Genomic DNA, 17934 nt, shown 5'->3' on the forward strand with positions numbered 1-17934 from the left:
TTTATAGGGTTTGTAGAGATCAAGGGATTTGCACAGAATCACAATATGAGCCAGGCAGAAACTCGAAGCTGGTTCCCCAGTCGGTAGTTCTGGAAGTTACACAATGTCCTTCTTGCAGAGCTCTCTAGTGGAGGAGGGCAGATGTGAGCGTTAGCTGTAAAATTGGGGGTGTTGCTCTGAAGACACTGCGTTTGTTTAGAGAGGTTCATGCACAGGCTGCTTAGGTGCCTGCTGAGAGAAGAGTCTGCAGCCTCTGCCTACAACAAAAGAATGCATGAGGGCTCTTAATAGTGGTACAAAAAGGGAAGAAGCGTAATCAGCCAACAACGGCGGATGCCAGGCGAGAGTGCTTTATTAAGCGTCATGCAACATCTGTGAAGTGCTTCTAAGTGCTGCATCAGTGTGGATTCAAACACTGAAATGGGAGAGGGTGGAGGTGTAGTTTGAAAATGCAATCGAGTACAGGAGGGGGAGGGGCTATTAAAAAGGCAACAAACAGCGGGAGGAGGGTGGGGGAGGTAAAAACACAACAGCGAGTGGGAGGGAGGTGGGTCAAAACAACTGAGGGTGGCAGTGAAGAAAAGGGACTGCTGACATAACCACTTGCAAGAGCAAATCATTGTAATTAACATTAAAAAAAATTCTAAAGTACCTGGAGGAGACTGGGGAAGGGCACTGGCCACAGAAGCAATACTTGGTCCAAGCTCCATGGCATGGATAAACCTCAGAAGCCCAGGAGGAAACCAAAACCAGGAGGAGCAGCTGATCAATAGGAAGCAAGGAAATTAGAGTGACATTGGAACCAACCAATGATGAGTAAAGGCAAGTAATGGGTGGGCTCTGAAAGAGCTTTTATTTAATTTTTTTGTTTACAAGAGATGGTGTAAGCACAGCGCAAGCACTGTGCAGGCGAAACCTAAAAGGTCTAAATATGGGGACTCAGTGAAAAACAAATATGGGCAACATGAAATAAGTTAGGGACCAAATTCTTAAAGAATGCAAAAGAAGAGCACCCACCAGTATATGCCTGTGCTTTGTTGCGGGTTTAAGACTTTCAGGCATTCACAAGGAGACAAATTCTATTTTCACAGAAGCAAACATGCATGTGTACATTTGCTCATGCCACAATTTGCGTAGCAATTGCAATTTCCCAATCCCTACACCTTTTTTACCACTGTCGCAAAAGTTTTACTCCTGTCCTTGTACAAGTAAAATTCCGACATTTCATGGGTGGGAAAAGAGAGTAATTAGTGAATAACCTTAGAGATGATAGTTTATGGTTGTGTCTGGACTCCAAGGTCATTCCAACCCTCAAATCAAAGCTTCCCACCTACTTGCAGTTTTGTTTTTGAAAGGTGACAAAATCAGAATGTTTTTAGCTAGAATTCGAGCCCTGATATAATACGAGTCCTAAAATACTCAACAAGGATATTATCGGAGCTCAGGTATTATAACCATAATCTGCCACTTTAATCCATGGCACCAAAAGGGGCATGTGTACAATTTTTTAATTTTTACAGGACAACTAGATTGCTGAAGCATCCCAAACATTGGACAAGTAGATAGTTTATAAAATTACACTCTTCTGGCGTGCCTCCTTCTCCTTTCAATAGAGTAGGTGGGCAGTATGCAAGTCCAAATGTCCTAGCTTTTCCTTAGCACGATTGTGAGAAAGTGCCATCTTTCTTGCATGGTATGCCCCCACTTTTTGCTGAATTGCTGAATGTACTTTGACTGAGTGTGCCCTGGACTCCTGCCAATCAGGTGCCCAGGGCCTATGTTCCTTCCCTAAAACACAATTGCCAAACCCTGGCCACATGTCAGCCCCTGGTAAATGGTACCCTAGGTACCCAGGGCCTTGTGACCAGGGAAGGCCTCTAAGGGCTGCAGCACTTATTGTGCCACCCTTAGAGGCCCTGTACCCTTACACACACACACTGCCCTTGCAGGCTGAGTGTCTGGGTACAAGACAAAACAAAGTCGACATGGCACACATCCCTGTGTGCCATGCCATGCCCACCACCTACACTGCCATGGCATACATCAGCCACCCCTCTAGCTGGGTACCCTATGCCAATGGTGTGGGCACAGGAGCAGGAGCCCTGTGCCCCTACAGTACCCAGGTCCATTCCTGGGCACTGTAAGTGCAGTGCTGCCATTTAAGAGTATATGGTGCTGGGAGCCCGTCAAACACGAACTCCACAGCACCATAATGGCAACACTGAAGACTGAGAAGTTTGGTATCAAACTTCTCAGCACATTAAACCCACACTGATGCCAGTGTGGGATTTAATGTACCAAGCACCCCAGAAGGCATCTTAGAGATGCCCCCTGAAACCTAACCTACAATCCCAGTCTGTTCTGAGGCTGCCTAGGCTGCCACACAGCAGACATGTTGCTGGACCCCTGGGTAGGAGAGCCCCTGCTCTCCTGGGTCTGCAACAATGCACATCCTGGGCGAGGTGCTAAATCTCCTCCCCCAGGATTGGCAGGGGGAAGCTTCAAAGGCATGCCGCCTCTGTGAGCTTCCCCAGGCCACTGCAACCCCTCACTCTGGCGGGAAGCTTGGCCGGAAACCCCAAATAAGGACAGGGGATGTGCCAGCCTGCCAACCCCACCCTTCAGGTGGGGGAGGCGAGGTGAAGCACATCTCCGGGCTCTCACCATCTTGAAGATGGGAAGCCCTGCCCAATCAGGACTAGGCTACTGCCCCCCTCCCACAGGAGAGAGGCAGGATAGGGGGTGTACCCACCCCAGGACAGGGACCCATTGGTCCCTGCCCTTCACCTACCTGTAACGCCTCTAAATCTAGTATTTAGGGGCACCCTGAACCTTCCTTCCCCAGATTCCAGATTCAAAAACTACAAAGAAGAAAGAAGACCTGCCCTGCAGCTGCTACGAAGAGGAAGACACCAACTGCTTTGGCCCCAGCCTTACCGGCCTGTCGACCCTCGAACCTGCTCCTGCTCCGACCCGGCATCTCTTGTGGCCAGCAAGCTCACAAACCCCGGAGGACCTGGCTACCTTTTGACTCTAAACCCCTGGGACTCCCATGAGTAGAGGCTCTACTCAAAACCTACTTCTAATCCCTGGCAGCAGCCCGGAACCGCGAACCCAGCACACTCTGCACCAGCCAAGCCTGGCCTGTGCCGGAGTGAACAAAGACCACGAGGACGCCCCCACGGCGACTGTGACCTCGAGTCCGGCACCCAAGGACCTCCCTCGACACGCCTGAAGAAGCCTGCAGCCTCAGGACCAGGTGCCCCCCCAACCGTGATGAACAGAGGGTAAGATTTCCCGACAACAAAAGGCACCCCGGCGCCCCGCGGCCCCCTGTGCCCAATTCCGGGGTACCTACCTATCCTCCAACTACCCAACTTACCTCTCAAAGTGGTGGTGGCACCCGAAGAATCTTCGTCCCCGAGCTTGCAGTCTTTTTCTAAACCGGAGATTTCCCATTGAAATCAATGGAGCGCCCGAAGGCTCAAAAGCACCCTGCACCCAGCCGCCCGAGTGGCCCTGGCAGTGCAACCTCTACACCTATCTACTTCCCCACTTGCCCTGAGTAAGTGACCAGGAGCCCAGCTCCCACAGCCGCGTGGCCTGCTAGTCAGCAGCCACCAACAAAGGCCCCCCTACCTCTCATAGGATAACATTGGGCCTAACTCTCTCTGCACCCGGCCGCCCTTGTGCCGCTGAGGGTGAACCAACTGTACCTACCTGACCCTGGGAGACCCCTGAGTCTATGCCCAGAACCGTAACTCTGCCAGTCGAGTACTTACCTTTAAACCAATAACCCAATTTTCTCCATAGGGTAACATTGACTGGCTTTTCCTGAAATTTCTTCTAAGTGCGGACTTTTCAAAACTTAAAATATTCACCAAAAACCAGATGAGTAACGAAAACAAAAATACTCAACTGCTCTTAGGTGAGTTCCCAGTGCTAGATCTTGGTGCCCAGCACTGACTCTGAAAAATACTTACAACTGTACTTACCAGTAACCCAATTTTCTCCCATAGGAAATCATTGACTGTTTTTCTGTGAAATTTCTTCTAAGTGTCAATTTCTGCAATCTTTAAATATTCTTTAAAAATCGTATAATATCTGAAAACGTAATTACTTACCTGTTTTGGATAAAGGTCCCAGTACTGAGTCTAGGCACCCAGTACTGGATTACAAAAGTAACGGGAACATACTATACCTGCAACTTGAATTTTCTGCCATAGGGAATCATTGACTGTTTTCTATGAAATATTTTCTGTCAACTTTTAAAATAGCAAAATATTGTCTAAAAATCATCACAGTAATTAAGTCGACTTTTATCACTTGATTCCAAGTACTGACCCAGGACTGAATCTAGGATCCAGTCCTGGAATCCCAAAAGTAATCTTAAAAGTAATCTGTGGCAAATAACTTGAAACTTCCATTGAACTCAATGCATTATTGTGTTTAGAACTGTGTTGCCTATTGCAACCACTTGTAACTTTCTACAAAAGTCAATTGCATATTGGAAAAGTATTTATATAAAGCATCTCATTCTGAGAAAGTATATATTAATGCCTATTGTTGGTTCTAAAATAAAACAAGCATATATTTTTTTATATATAAACCATTGGCCTAGAGTTCAGTTATTGAGTGTGTGCAACAAATGCTTTACACTGTCCTCTGATACTGCCTTACTGCTCGACCAAGCTACCACTTTAGAGAGTAAGGTTATATCTAACTTTAGCCTCTGCCAAACCTCTGGGGACTGTGGACTCTGTACACCCTGTACCTATTTGGAAACAGTATATACAGAGCCACTTTCTCACAACGATTTCTAAAGATTTTGGAGTTCAGCCAGTATATTGTTGTGAATTTTGTACTTCTGACAATAGTTCTCTCTCTTGTAGGGCCTGTAGGAGATCAACAAGCAACAGCCCTTGAGATTTTGGCCTACTGAAGAACTTTTATCACCTTGGTAGGTGGTATGACTTTGGATTTTATTTCTAGTGGTTGTTAAGGGCTCTATGGACATTATAAAGAACATGATGTCAGCAAATGTCCATGCTTAATTTCCTGGAGCTTAAACTTGCTTTAGTATCCCATTTGCTCCACAAAAATCTGTAAAGTTAGGGGCGGGAGTATGTGAATGTTGCAGTTTTGCACTACACATCAGGCAGTGCCACAGAATAAGGTTTTGCAATGAAAGGTGGACCATTACCTGAACAGAAAACATAAACCACACCTATCGCTACTAAAGACAGCAAAGCTTTTACGACCCCCACAAGCACACACTGCCTTGTGGTCAAACACAAAAACCTGGTGTAAGGGAGAACAAAAACCAAAATATATTTCCACTGGTTGACAGGAGACAAATGGCTGAAATTTCCAAATCCAATGTCTTTAAAAGCATTGAAGCCAAATGAGTGGTAATATCTGTGTTTAACTACTGTAAAGGGTTTCATTAACAGACAGGCAGGTCTGCACGAGGGCTGAATTTCAGAGTTTTGGCAGGACTGTTTAAAGTTTCCAGTCCGACCCTGGTAAGACAGTATAAAGATAGCATAAAAGTGTATTGAAAACGTAGTTAAGCCAAAGCATGGGAGCAGTTAGGGAAACATTTATAGAATACAGAGTAACCAGGGAATGGAAACAATTGAGAGGAAGCACCTCATTTGTATCCATAAAAGAAGTAAAGGGGGATAGCATAGTGATAGGAGGGGGCATCCATGTGGCTAATGAAAAAAGAAAATGAAAACAAAATAGATTTGCAACACAATTCAATGTGAAGGGGCATTAGAGCATAGCTGAGCTCCTGGCTACTCTGCAACAAATCTATCTGGAATAATCTGCTGTGATGTGCCCGGAATCCCTGGAGAATTGGATAGATCTTTGTATGAGCTCTTAAAATATGCCACCCATGCCCACCATGTATGGAATGTAACATTTTTGAGAGATTTCCAGTCCAATAAGATCATCTTAATTGCAAAAGTTATTAGAAGATCTAGTCAAGCTAGGTCGGTGTCTAAGAGAGCTGGAGGCTGTATATGGACATAACATTACAAGGGGGAAATATAAACTAATGTTTGTGTTTAATATTGTAATGACCCTAATGTTTGTATCATTCCAATCTGGTGTCAGCCAATTACAAGTAAAAAACATATGTTGCAGGCCCCCGCAGGCTTGCTTGCATGACTGACAATTGTCAGATGCCATCAGTTTCAGTTTAAAAAGTATAAAATCGGGGACCCATGTAGAAAGCGTGTAGAAGGAAACAATGGTTCTGGATGGCCTATGAAGGTTCAGGACAGAGAGGAGCCCTTAAGAGGGCAAGTGATTTAGTATAGGTACAAAGACTCATATGGGAGAGTGATACTTAATATAGAGAAAGGGGACAAGAGAAGTCAATATATGACACTTATTTATTATACATAGGATGAATTCAAGTGCTCACATATTTAGTGACAACAAGCGCGACGTGCAGGTGAGGGTGAACTTTAAAGGAGAACATCGCATTGGCAACATTAGTGAACCATTTTCTTTGCTAGATCAGTATAAACGGTTCAAGTTGCGTAAGGTCGACGGCGTTTCGAACTCAACTATTCGAGTTCATCTTCAGGACAAATGTGAGCATTTGAACTCTAAATATAAGAAATGCAAAGAAATAAGTATAAATAATAATATAGTCCCTGAACTGTATATAGCATCACAAACAATTAATTAATTAACAATTAAATGTGTGGTACATAATGCTCTCCGAAGAGTGATGCAAAGAGGAATATCCATTTATAATACTTAATTGTGAGAAGGAAAATTGCAGAAAGAATCAAGAAGTAGAAAAAATAAATAAATAATAAGTGAGTAAATAAAATAAACTGTGTACTACCAAAATTAATGGACACATTGATCATTTTCTGAAGGTGTTCGCATTAAACCCTTATTACAAGGGAGGAGGATTAATTAACCATTGGAAAACAAGGTGCTAACAGAGTGAATTACTCTGATAGTCATCTAGGAAGCGGGGACATGAGGCAGCGCGAGAGAAATTGAACCAATTACTTAGCATATGGGAAGGTTAATCATTGAAGGTGTCGACAATTGAGAGGGTTGCACCGGTGGTGTCACCACATCGGTGAGTGCCTCGAGGAAGAACGATGGCCTGGGGAAAGGGGGTGATTTGTGTAAAAGACGTACAGCAAGATGGCGTACAAGGATACGGGGTTGGGCCGGACTAAGAAAAAGACTTACTTGAATTCAGAGCTGTATCCAACCACATCAAGTTAGGATGGAGGGGTTCCGGTGCCGGGAATTTAATCTGCAAGGGAGGGGGAGTGATTACGATGAAGCGGACATTGCGGCCGCGAGGGAAAACGGGGGAGCAAATTAAGGGTTACTTACTCATTTCAGGCGGCACAAGGTCCAATCAATGGGGGTCTCAAGGAGGGGTGGAGCGGGTCCTGTGCGCGTGTAAGTACGCGCAGTGACTGGGAGTGCAGCCAGAAGCGATTGGTATTTAAGACAGCGGGTTGCTATTGGTTACGTTGAGAGGAAACAGCTGCGTGCGTTGAAACGCATGTGGACCCAACGACGGTAGTTGGCTCGGGACATGCCTGTTTACAAAGGCAACGAGTGAGAAAGGGAGCATGCGTATGGGTGCAAGGTAATTGATTGGTAAGAGAAACGTGTGTATTGAATACACGTGAGTGAAAAGGGGCTAACCGCGGGGACAGTGCATGCTTACAAGATGCAAGGCAAAACAGTGTAAAAGCTTGCTACATCTTGATGAAATCACAAATTAATTAATATATACACATATAAAAACAGTCAAGACCGCTAGATTGGTTAATTACTAGGAGTTGCGAGATCAGTCTGGAGTCAAACATGAAAATGAAATAAAATAAAATACAATACATTAACCAGTCTCATGGTTGGAAGTTGGACAAGAATGCATACATGTAGCGATGGAGTGAGCAACCAAATGGACTGGATTTTCAGAGTTATTGGCATATGGGGCCACGATATCTGTTTACAGAATAGTTCTGTATTCATCCAGAGTGTTAAGCCCACGTTCGATAGTGCGGCATTTGAAAATCCATTTGCATTCCATGCGGTTAAGGATTTGTTGTTGGTTTCCTCCTCGATGGTTAGGGTGTAGATTGTCAATCACTTGCCATGTGAAATCAGTTTCAGAGTGTCCTTTGGCCAAAAAATGTTCCACCAGTGGTGCCGTTTGTATTTTGCAGCGGATCCTACTTCTATGTTGAGAAATCCTAGTCTTGATTTTCTGCGTAGTTTGTCCGATATAGAGCAATTGACAAGGACATTTAATACAGTAGACCACATTTTGTGAATTACAGTTAGAAAAAAACTGTAAAGTGTGTTTCATGCCATTAAATTAAAAAAACTGGGTGTTACATGTAGAATCACATGACATGCAATTGTTACATTTATAGTGGCCCTGTAGAGGAGGGAGGCCAAGAAAAGAGTGTAGAGTATTGTCCTTGTGTGTGGGTTTTTGGGCTCTGACTAGGTGGTCCTTATTATTACGTCCTCTTTTGAAAGCAAAGAGCGGGGTACCTGTGTGAAGCTCCAATGGGCCTAGTACTGACCAATGTTTTTTTATCATTTTGGTGAGTTTATTACTGACTGGGCAGAAAGTAGTCACGCATGTGATCTTGTTAAGGGATGCTCTTTCTTTGGGTTGTAGCAGGAATTCACGATGTGAGTACCAGGCTCGTTTCATTGAGCGTTTAACTAACCGTCTAGGATAGCCCCGGTTGGTGAGTTTCTTGCACAGGATTTCAGCCTCCTGGAAGAAATCCTCTTTGAATTTACAATTTCTACGAATTCTGAGAAATTGTCCGTAGGGTAAGCCATCCCTCAATGCTCTAGGATGACAGCTGTCGTATTGCAAGAGGGTGTTACGCTCTGTTGGTTTTCTGAATAAGGTAGTGTAGAGTTCGCCATTGGAGTTCTTGACAGTGACGTCTAGGTAATCAATTTTGGTGTTGTGAAAATTATAGGTGAATTTGAGATCAGGCTGGATATTATTAAGCCATGCGCGGAATAGTTGGAGTTCGGTTTCAGTGCCAGACCAAATCATAAACACGTCATCTATGTACCTGCGCCAGACACGGATTTTATCTAGAAATGGGTCAGTGCTATTGAGAATGAAATTGGTCTCAATGTCGTCAACAAAAAGTATGGCAAAATTGGGGGCAAAAATGGCCCCCATCGAAGTACCTTTACATTGTCTGTAATACTGATCTTGGAACATAAAGTAATTTCTGGTAAGGGCTATTTCAAGGAGTGAAATGATAAACTCTGTGGGGACCTGATGTGGAGCTGGACGTAAATTAAGGTGTTTTCTGATGACTTCTATACCTTTGTCTTGGGGGATATTGGTGTATAGTGACTCGATGTCAAGAGTGACAAGGAGTTCTGTTTGGGGGTCAAAGGGTTGGGATTCAATGAGATTGATAAAGTGTGTGGTGTCCTTAACATATGTGGTAGTGTCTTGTACCATATTCTTTATAAAAAAGTCAATATAACTCCCTAAATGTTCTAAAATCGAACCACAACCGGAGAGGATGGGTCTGCCTGGTGGAGTTTCCAGATTCTTGTGGATCTTGGGGAGGGTATATAGGACTGGGGTCCTAGGGCTTTTGTTGTTAAGGAAGGTGAATTCGTGTTTGCTAATGTAGCCTTCTTCTAGAGCCGTTTTGGTAACCGTGAGGATGAGATCACTGATGTCTTGGAGGGGGTTGCGCATAAGGCGTTCATAGTGAGACGTGTTCTTGAGTTGGCGGTGAATTTCATTGTCGTAGGCGATTTTGTCCTGTAGGACGATACCACCTCCCTTGTCACAGGGTTTTATAACCACATCGTCCAGGTTTTTGAGAGTGTTAAGGCTGTGTCTTTCTTCTAGGCTAAGATTAAAAGGAGTGAACCTGTAGTTGGTTTTTATTTCATTGAAGTCTTTTAGTACAAGGTGTTCAAATGCAATAACTTCCGGGGGCATCGAGCCACTGGGTGGGTTGAATGTGGACTTGGGTCGCAGTCCTGTGATGTCAGTTTTGGTGGTTGTCTCTTTATCCTGAAAGAATACATTCAGTCTTACTTTTCTGAAAAACTGTTTGTGTTTAATATTGTAATGACCCTAATGTTTGTATCATTCCAATCTGGTGTCAGCCAATTACAAGTAAAAACATATGTTGCAGGCCCCCGCAGGCTTGCTTGCATGACTGACAATTGTCAGATGCCATCAGTTTCAGTTTAAAAAGTATAAAATCGGGGACCCATGTAGAAAGCGAGCAACAAACTTTTTTGTTTGGGACATGTTTGTTATTGGAGAATTGCAAATACTTACACCACACCTTCTGAATGGAGTGCATAAGATTGGTCTTGGGAAGGTGCAGAGTTTAATATATTTTGCCATCCTTGTGACCACCAGTCGGATTAGGTTAGGTAAATGAAGCAGGGAAGGTGTCTGCACGGGTCCTAGTTTGGTTATTTTTTATGTTATTTTTAAGAAGTCATTGATGTTTGAGGCGTCCAACTAGTATTTTTAAAGGGTAGATAGTGAAAAAAATGCTTTTTGAATTGGTAGAAAAAGTGCTGGACATAGTAGCGCAGAGAGACTGAGGCGCTGAGCTGATGTTAAAAAGTGAGCCAAAGACCTTTTACTAGGGTCATCAATTAACCAGCAGGATTAGTGAGCAAAAAGGAAAGTAGTATTATTCATACCAGTGTGCGAGGTTACAACTGCCCTTCTCATTAGGTATTCAAAGGTTTTAGGAGCAATTCCCTTTTTATTTATTTTACCAAAGTAATTATTAAAGAGTCTCTAATAAGGAGCATACTAAAAAGTAACGAAGGGGCTCACCATAATTTTCAAGATCTCCATTCTACCCAATCATGAAATGTGTTTGGGCGATCATGACGTGCTTAAGACTTCGATTTTTTAGATTGTTTTTTGTTAGTTATTTGTAGTCTATTCAGTTCGGTCACTAAAGAACCACCTACCCAAATATTTGATACATTTGGATTGCCGTTGAAGGCCCGGAGAACCAATGCAAGAGGGGTGACAAGGAATGTTTAGTACCTTTGTTTTATTTTTATTCAAAGAGTAACCTGAGAAAATAGAAAGTGAGTGTAGAATTTAAGATAACAGGTATGGTGGAATCAGGGTCTTCTGAAAAAAATCAAAATGTCTTCTCAGTATGCAGTAGTTTTGAACACATGGGAGCTGAAACAGACCTTTTTGATATCAGCAGAAACCTTAATCATCATAAGTAGGGCATCAATCTCTAAAAGGAACAAAGTGGAGAGAGTGAGCAACCTTGACGAGCACCTTGCTTATGACGTAAAAGGGTCAGAGGTCAAACCATTAATTTATTCCACACTGTAGGAGCCGCATATCATGCCATGATCATTTTGGGGTAGAATGACCCAGATTATACTTGTGGAACGTTGCTACTAAGTAGGGTCAGAAGATCTTGTCGAAAGTATTCTGACCTCAGTCAACAATACATCATGCCTCCCAGCTAGCTGCAATTAACCATGGCCTCTATGGGCCCGCCTTGAATCCGGCGTTTGAGATGGACAAGATGCTACTGCCCGGTGGCGACTACGATCGAGCGCTCTACTCTGGCGCGCCCGACGCTCGCTTGACGGGACCTACGCGTGTCATGGTCAGAGTATGGCATGCGGCTAATGCAGCTATGGGGTGGAAGGACCGTTTGACCCGGGCGTCACCGCTGTATGCGTCTGAGAAGTTGGGCTCTCTCTGGACCTCGAAGGGCTTCGCGAAATGGGACATGATAGGCATCAGTAAAGTGGGGGATCTCTGGTCGAGGGGAGGATTTAAAACATTCGAGATGCTGCAGACGGAGTTTCAGTTGCAGGGCAGTGAATACTTTCGATACCTGCAGATCCGTCATGCACTGGGCTCCGTCTTCCCAGACGTCGCCTCCATCCCGGAGTCTTCCCCCCTGGAGGATAGAGTGCTAGATGGCCACGTCCCAGACAGCACGATCTCCCTTATTTATAAAAAACTGATTAATGATCGATCGGGCTTGCTGATTGGCCTTCGCGAGGCTTGGGTCGCCGACGGTCTGGAATTGGACGATGAGGACTGGACCTCCGCGGTGGCCTCTCCGAAGGAGGTGGCTATACCGGCTCGCCTTCGCTTCGTCCAGCTTAAGATACTCCACCGGGTCTACATGACGGGGCCAAGGCTTCAGCGTATGGGCTATACTGAGGATGGATTGTGTAAGCGTGGTTGTGGTGCCGTGGCGACCTTCCTGCATATCTTATGGGAATGCCCGAAGGTGGAGCAATTCTGGCGCGGTGTGCACGAGGTCTTGCGAGTGGTTACGCGTGTTGCGCTGCTGCCGGAAGCGAGGAGATGCCTGTTGAATGTGTGGGAACCAACTGACTACTCGGCTCCGCAAACGTGGTGGGTGACTCTGGGATATATGATTGCTAAGCGTGACATTGCGCAGCGGTGGGGATCCCAGAACCCCCCAACGGTGTCGGCCTGGAAAGAGCACATGGACTGGTGCATGTTTCGAGAAAAGGTGGTGTATGTGGCGAGGGGTAAGCCTGGGACATGGGTGAAAGTGTGGGGCGCCTGGAACGCCTACCGTGGGAGTATTTGCGCGCCACCATTGCTGCCTGCTGCCTCACCAGCCCCGTCCCCTTAGCTGACCCCTTCCCCTAGCCCCGGGCACAGGGTTCCCCCAGTCCTCGCTCTGTTTCCCTTCCCCTCCTTGGATCCATTGGGGAGCACGTGCTGCTACTTTCGACCGTAGGGTAGCCTTGTGGGTGTTGTTTTTTTTTTTGTTGCTTGTATAAAATGAAACCGCACTGTGACGTATTATGGCTGTGGCCCATGATGTTGATGACTCCTGCTTATGCTCCTTTGTAACGCCAAGTGTTCTATGAACGTATGCCATATGTTTCTGCCATTCCTAGCGGCCGGCCGGAAGGTTGTGGGCCCATATTTGTATATTCTTGAGATTTGTAATAAACGGTTTCAAAAAAAAAAAAAAAAAAAAAAAAAACAATACATCATGCCAGCTGGCAATTGGGTAAGAGGCTTTCACAGTTATATGGCAAACAAGTGGATTATTATCACTTGCTAATCTGCCCTTGACAGATCCTGATTCAGAGATGTGGATTAACATGGTTAGAAGAGATTCAAGGCATTTGGCTAATATTTTTGCAAATGTTTATTGCTTACCGGAAGAGGGAGAGGATGTGGTGTAATGACCAGAGTTGCCGACTTCAGAGCTGGGGGATCCGAATTCAAAGTCTCGGCTCAACATTCTAGGATTCTAGGCAAATCACTTAATCTCCCTGTGCCTATGGACAGTGCCTGGATATCCTCACGGGTGATGAACGCCTTCTACAAATCCCAGTACTATTATTATTCGGTGTGGTAGCTTTTCCAAAAAAGTGCAAATATCGTGTGAAAATTATTTCTGAAATTCATGGTTTTGTTGATGCATAAAGCTGTATCAATGAATTAATAGTGTTGCACTTGAAACAAATTTGCTATGTCACTTGGACGTGTAATTAATATTGTGAAGCAGTTATGCCACATTTTCGTACGAAACATAATGTTGTCTTTAAATGGGTGCAGTTTCTTGTGTTCTACTCATTCCCTTTTAAGTCATCTCTCCCCTTGTACAAAGAAAAACATGAATGACGTCAAATATTCAAAGATGGACAACTATGTTAGGAAGTGTGTATTGTGAATGAAACGTCCATCGTGTACCCAAAGTATGATTTTCAAGGACTTCTGATGGAAGTTCCTTTGTAGGCACACTAATTATATGAGCCATTGTTTAAGAAATGTTTCATTTTGTGTTGTACATCTCCGGAGTGCAGTTGCTGAGGGAGCAGATGGAGGATTTCGCTCACCTTAAGAAATGGGTTAGTACTAAAAATTAAAAACATTTAGTTGCCGTTTCTGGTTTGCCAATGCAACCATGATCAGGACATGCTGAATTTGCAAAATCAATTACTAGTGTGCATGAATTTGGTATAAAAGCTCCTAGGTCTTGAAATCTGATGGTTTTTGCTTGGCTTGGCTATGGTTACCATGGCTCAGCCCTCAGCTCTTTGTTCCTCACCTTTAGGGCTATTTTCCATTTTCTTCGCAAGACTCTATCCACTTGTTCCTTAATACTCCACTGGGATGTTGTCAGTACTGTTTATAAGTCTGACCCTCGTTTATTTTAGACTTGTATAATTAGGGATTTTACCAAAGATTTATGCGAGACTCTGCATTTGGGCCTTCACGGCTATTCATGCATTTTTCTCTGTACAGTGTTCAGCAATAATTTCGTAATACATTATTTTAGCCTTATTTTCGATTTATAACTCCGTTATTAATGCCTCCATATTATTCGGTTTTATTCTACTAAATTGTGCATGTTTCTGATTAGGAGTGTAGCTTTAAACTGCTAGATCAACTGGAGATTTTGGAGCCAAATTGATTAGGTAACAATTGGGGTGTTCAAAATATTGGGGTGCACATGAATAATAGGATTCAGCTCCTACACGTCTGTCAACAAAGTCGGGCAGAAGCCTTTAGGATTTGAGTGATCTTTACCTTCTTTAGGGATGACGACGATAGCTTCAACCACCATATCAGTAACTTTACCAGTGGAGGCAAAGTGAATAAGTAGCGTGTCCCTGTGTGGAATAACGTGTGAGCAAATGTTTTGTAAAGGCTAGTAGGCAACCCGCCAGGGCCGGGCGCCTTGCCTCGAGGAATTGGTGTGATTGCAGACAAAGAGTTTGCTTTTGTCAATTGGCTTGTTTAGAGAAATGTAATCTTTGCAGAGCGATTTCATGGAGACATTTTGTAAAACATCTAGGCATGCCTCTTTGGTAACGTTATGTTAGGAGCGTAAAGAGAAGGACAGAATGATTTAAAGACCTCTAAGATCTCAGCTGTTTTGAATGTAATATTCCTGTGGTGATCTTTAATGGATTTAAGTAAACTGTTGTTTGGTTTGAATTTTAGCTAGGTTCTCAAGGACCATCAGGCCCTAATAGGATAAGAGTTTAAGAATTGTTTGCTTTTCTGGGCTTTAACCGCTAAATGGACCGGTTTACTCACAAATACGCTGTATTCATATGAGAGGCGTTTGAGGGCAGTGAGAATTGTAGGGTCCCAAACCACGCCCTCATCTTGTCCATGGCTTTAAATAACAATCGGTAATCAGGGTAGCTACTTAACTGACTTCAGTGGTTCCAGAACCAGGATGACAACTTCCAGCCCAGAGATGAGTATGAAGACGAGAGTTAAAAAACATCCAGAAGTAGGAGAGGATGCAAGTCTAGGCACCCAAGTGGTAAAGGGAGGGTCAGGAATGACATAGGGTCACTTGTCTAAGTTGTGAAGGTGATGGGGCAGTTTCCTGAACACTGTTATTGTTGTGCTTGCCCCTTGGCATGGGGTGGGAAGCTTTAGTATGGGATGTTCTTCACCAATCCCATAGCGGACTTCTGCGGATCACATCATCCTCAGGACAGTCGCTGCCTGCTTCGCCTGGCTCTTTAGTATCCTCTCTAGGTGCAGGTGCTCAGGAAGTCTGTGGCGACATGTTCACTGGATAAAGAACTGACTGAAGGGGCCAATGCTTATACTCTTCTTGTGTCCAAGGCAGAATGTTTTCAATATATTAAGGATTGGGAATGTTCCTCCAGTTCTGTGGGGGCATGTGCCTGCTGTTGCTAGTCAGTTTTTCAGGGCTTCAGTCCACACTTATAGCAGTGTGAGCTGGCTCAGATATCATTTTAATTGCCCTTTTGTCTGGAGAGCCATTGTCATGGGAGATGGACAAAAATACAGGACATGCATAAAGTGGGTTTCCTTTTGGCAGGAGCAGCTCTAAAACTTCATAGATCAGGGCCTTGCAACCTCCTCCTACACAAAAGACTTATCTCACTTCAGGGGGTGAGATACGAAGTGTGTGTGCGCGCGAGGTGGCAAGCCAAAAAAGGAAATCCGCTATACCTAAATCAAGACCACCATGTAGTGCAGCATGCATGCATGGAGACCTATGGGATCCGGCACTGAATTGCCCATATATACACAAACAAAATCACAAACACACACACACCATACCTAGGATTGTGCCTCTAAATGAAATATATGCTGCACCACAGTACATTCAATTTAGCCTATTCGAAAGAAAAGTAGATGCCGACACAAAATGGGTTTCAAATTTGGATGAACCCCAATAAGAGATTCCAGCACAGGTGTCAAAATAAAATGTAAAATCAGACCTTATAGTAGGCTTGCAGGATTGTGATGTCCACGGATTGAAAAATACATAGAGCGGTCCAGGAATGTAGAATGTTAAGACAACAGCTTTATAAAGCATCAAAGAGGACCTTTGGTCTAACTGCCCTCCCCCCAATTTATTCCTCAGCTCTATCTGGTTCCATTTAGTTTGGCTATCCACAATCCGAATAGACACGTTATCAAGGAGACTGTAACCTTCACAGCTTATGTACAAGGTCACGCTGCTCCCGGTGTCACTGCCAAAATGGACAGGTATATATACATCGATCTACCACAATGCAATGTTATCGCCTCAAAGGCCCAAGTGTCTTGTCTGAATGGTTCCAACAGAGTACTGATAGACGCATAGTTTTTACAATGATCAACATGAAGGCATGTCTTCGGAAGATACACAAACAAGTAAATATAGTTTCCAGATCAAGGTCCATTACACAGCTGAATAAACCAGTCCGGAGGCTAGCAGATATATTATTCTAATTGAAAAGTGTGTTGTTGTTTGAGTTAGTATATATCAACTCTCTTTTTCCATTATACAGCTTGCAGAAACAATCTTTTGTACTGGCGGGGCCTTTCCTGCCAGACCTGTAACCGAATCATATAAACAAACGTTAGTTTCTTCACAGACTACTTGGTGCAGAACAAGGCGAGGGCAGTCAATCCTTTCCAGTCATCTTTTGGAGACCATGCTCCTCTGAAACATCAAGGGTTGTGCACTTTTCCAAAAGGATATGCATCAAGTACTGGCAAGGACAAGCTGGGATGGTATTATTTGAGGGCTGTAGAAACAGGTCATACATCTCTACAGACTTTCATCAATCTTCATACAAGGACGACATGCCGGCAGATTAAGGAGCCATTTCTACCATCCATCCAAGAAGTAAATGAGGGTGTTGTCTTCAGTGATGAAGATTTTGAAAAAAGCTAGACCATAGATATTGATCTTCCACAAGGTGATGCTAGAGACCAATGGAAAGGAGACCTTCTGCACAGTTCATCAGCTTCCGCGTTCTACACTCCAAAAAGAGCTTGGGGTCCATACAGTACTCCCAAATGTAAAATGTAGATGAACATCTTTCAGAAACAGCATCATTACTATGTGGTCTGTGTAGAGGTGGTTTAGAGGTGAGCCACCTTCTGTTGGACAGTTCTGGCTCTGAAAAATATTAAGCCTTGAATGGCTCATGTGTAACTTACTAGATTTCTCAGAGGCATGCAGGTAGGACCTCCCAAACAACAAGAAATATATCCCTGGGGTGATTGATACTCTCAGGTCAACAAGAGGTCTCTCTTCAACTGAGGCCTTTCAAATTACAGTTTGCAAATAACCCTCACTGGACAGGGCTCCCTATGACCTGGGCGTGGATATTTTTTCTCTCTGAACTACCTTTCACAGCTACTAAAAACCTGTATTAAACCTCATACGTCTCAGATTGCAAGGCATTTACACACTGCCCCTTTCAAAGGTCCTTCTTCAGGGTTTAGGATTAAATTTACGCTGCAACCAAAGGAATTATTTGTTATCACCAGTTTTAAACAGGCAGTACTAGCATAGCAATATAGGCTAGTGTGATGATCCGAAGTAAATACAAGGACCCGAAATTATAGTTTCTCTATGGGAAAGCAAC

At 44.0% G+C, this 17934-nt stretch overlaps 1 protein-coding gene across 1 annotated transcript in view; it reads right to left on the reverse strand.

Annotated features, from left to right (window-relative positions):
* L3MBTL2 (L3MBTL histone methyl-lysine binding protein 2) overlaps positions 1 to 17934 on the reverse strand; it is a 344052-nt gene that overhangs the window by 274411 nt on the left and 51707 nt on the right. The window lies entirely within an intron of this gene.

This window comes from Triturus cristatus, chromosome 4_2, assembly GCF_964204655.1.
Source record: "Triturus cristatus chromosome 4_2, aTriCri1.1, whole genome shotgun sequence".
Taxonomy (NCBI): Eukaryota; Metazoa; Chordata; class Amphibia; order Caudata; family Salamandridae; genus Triturus; species Triturus cristatus.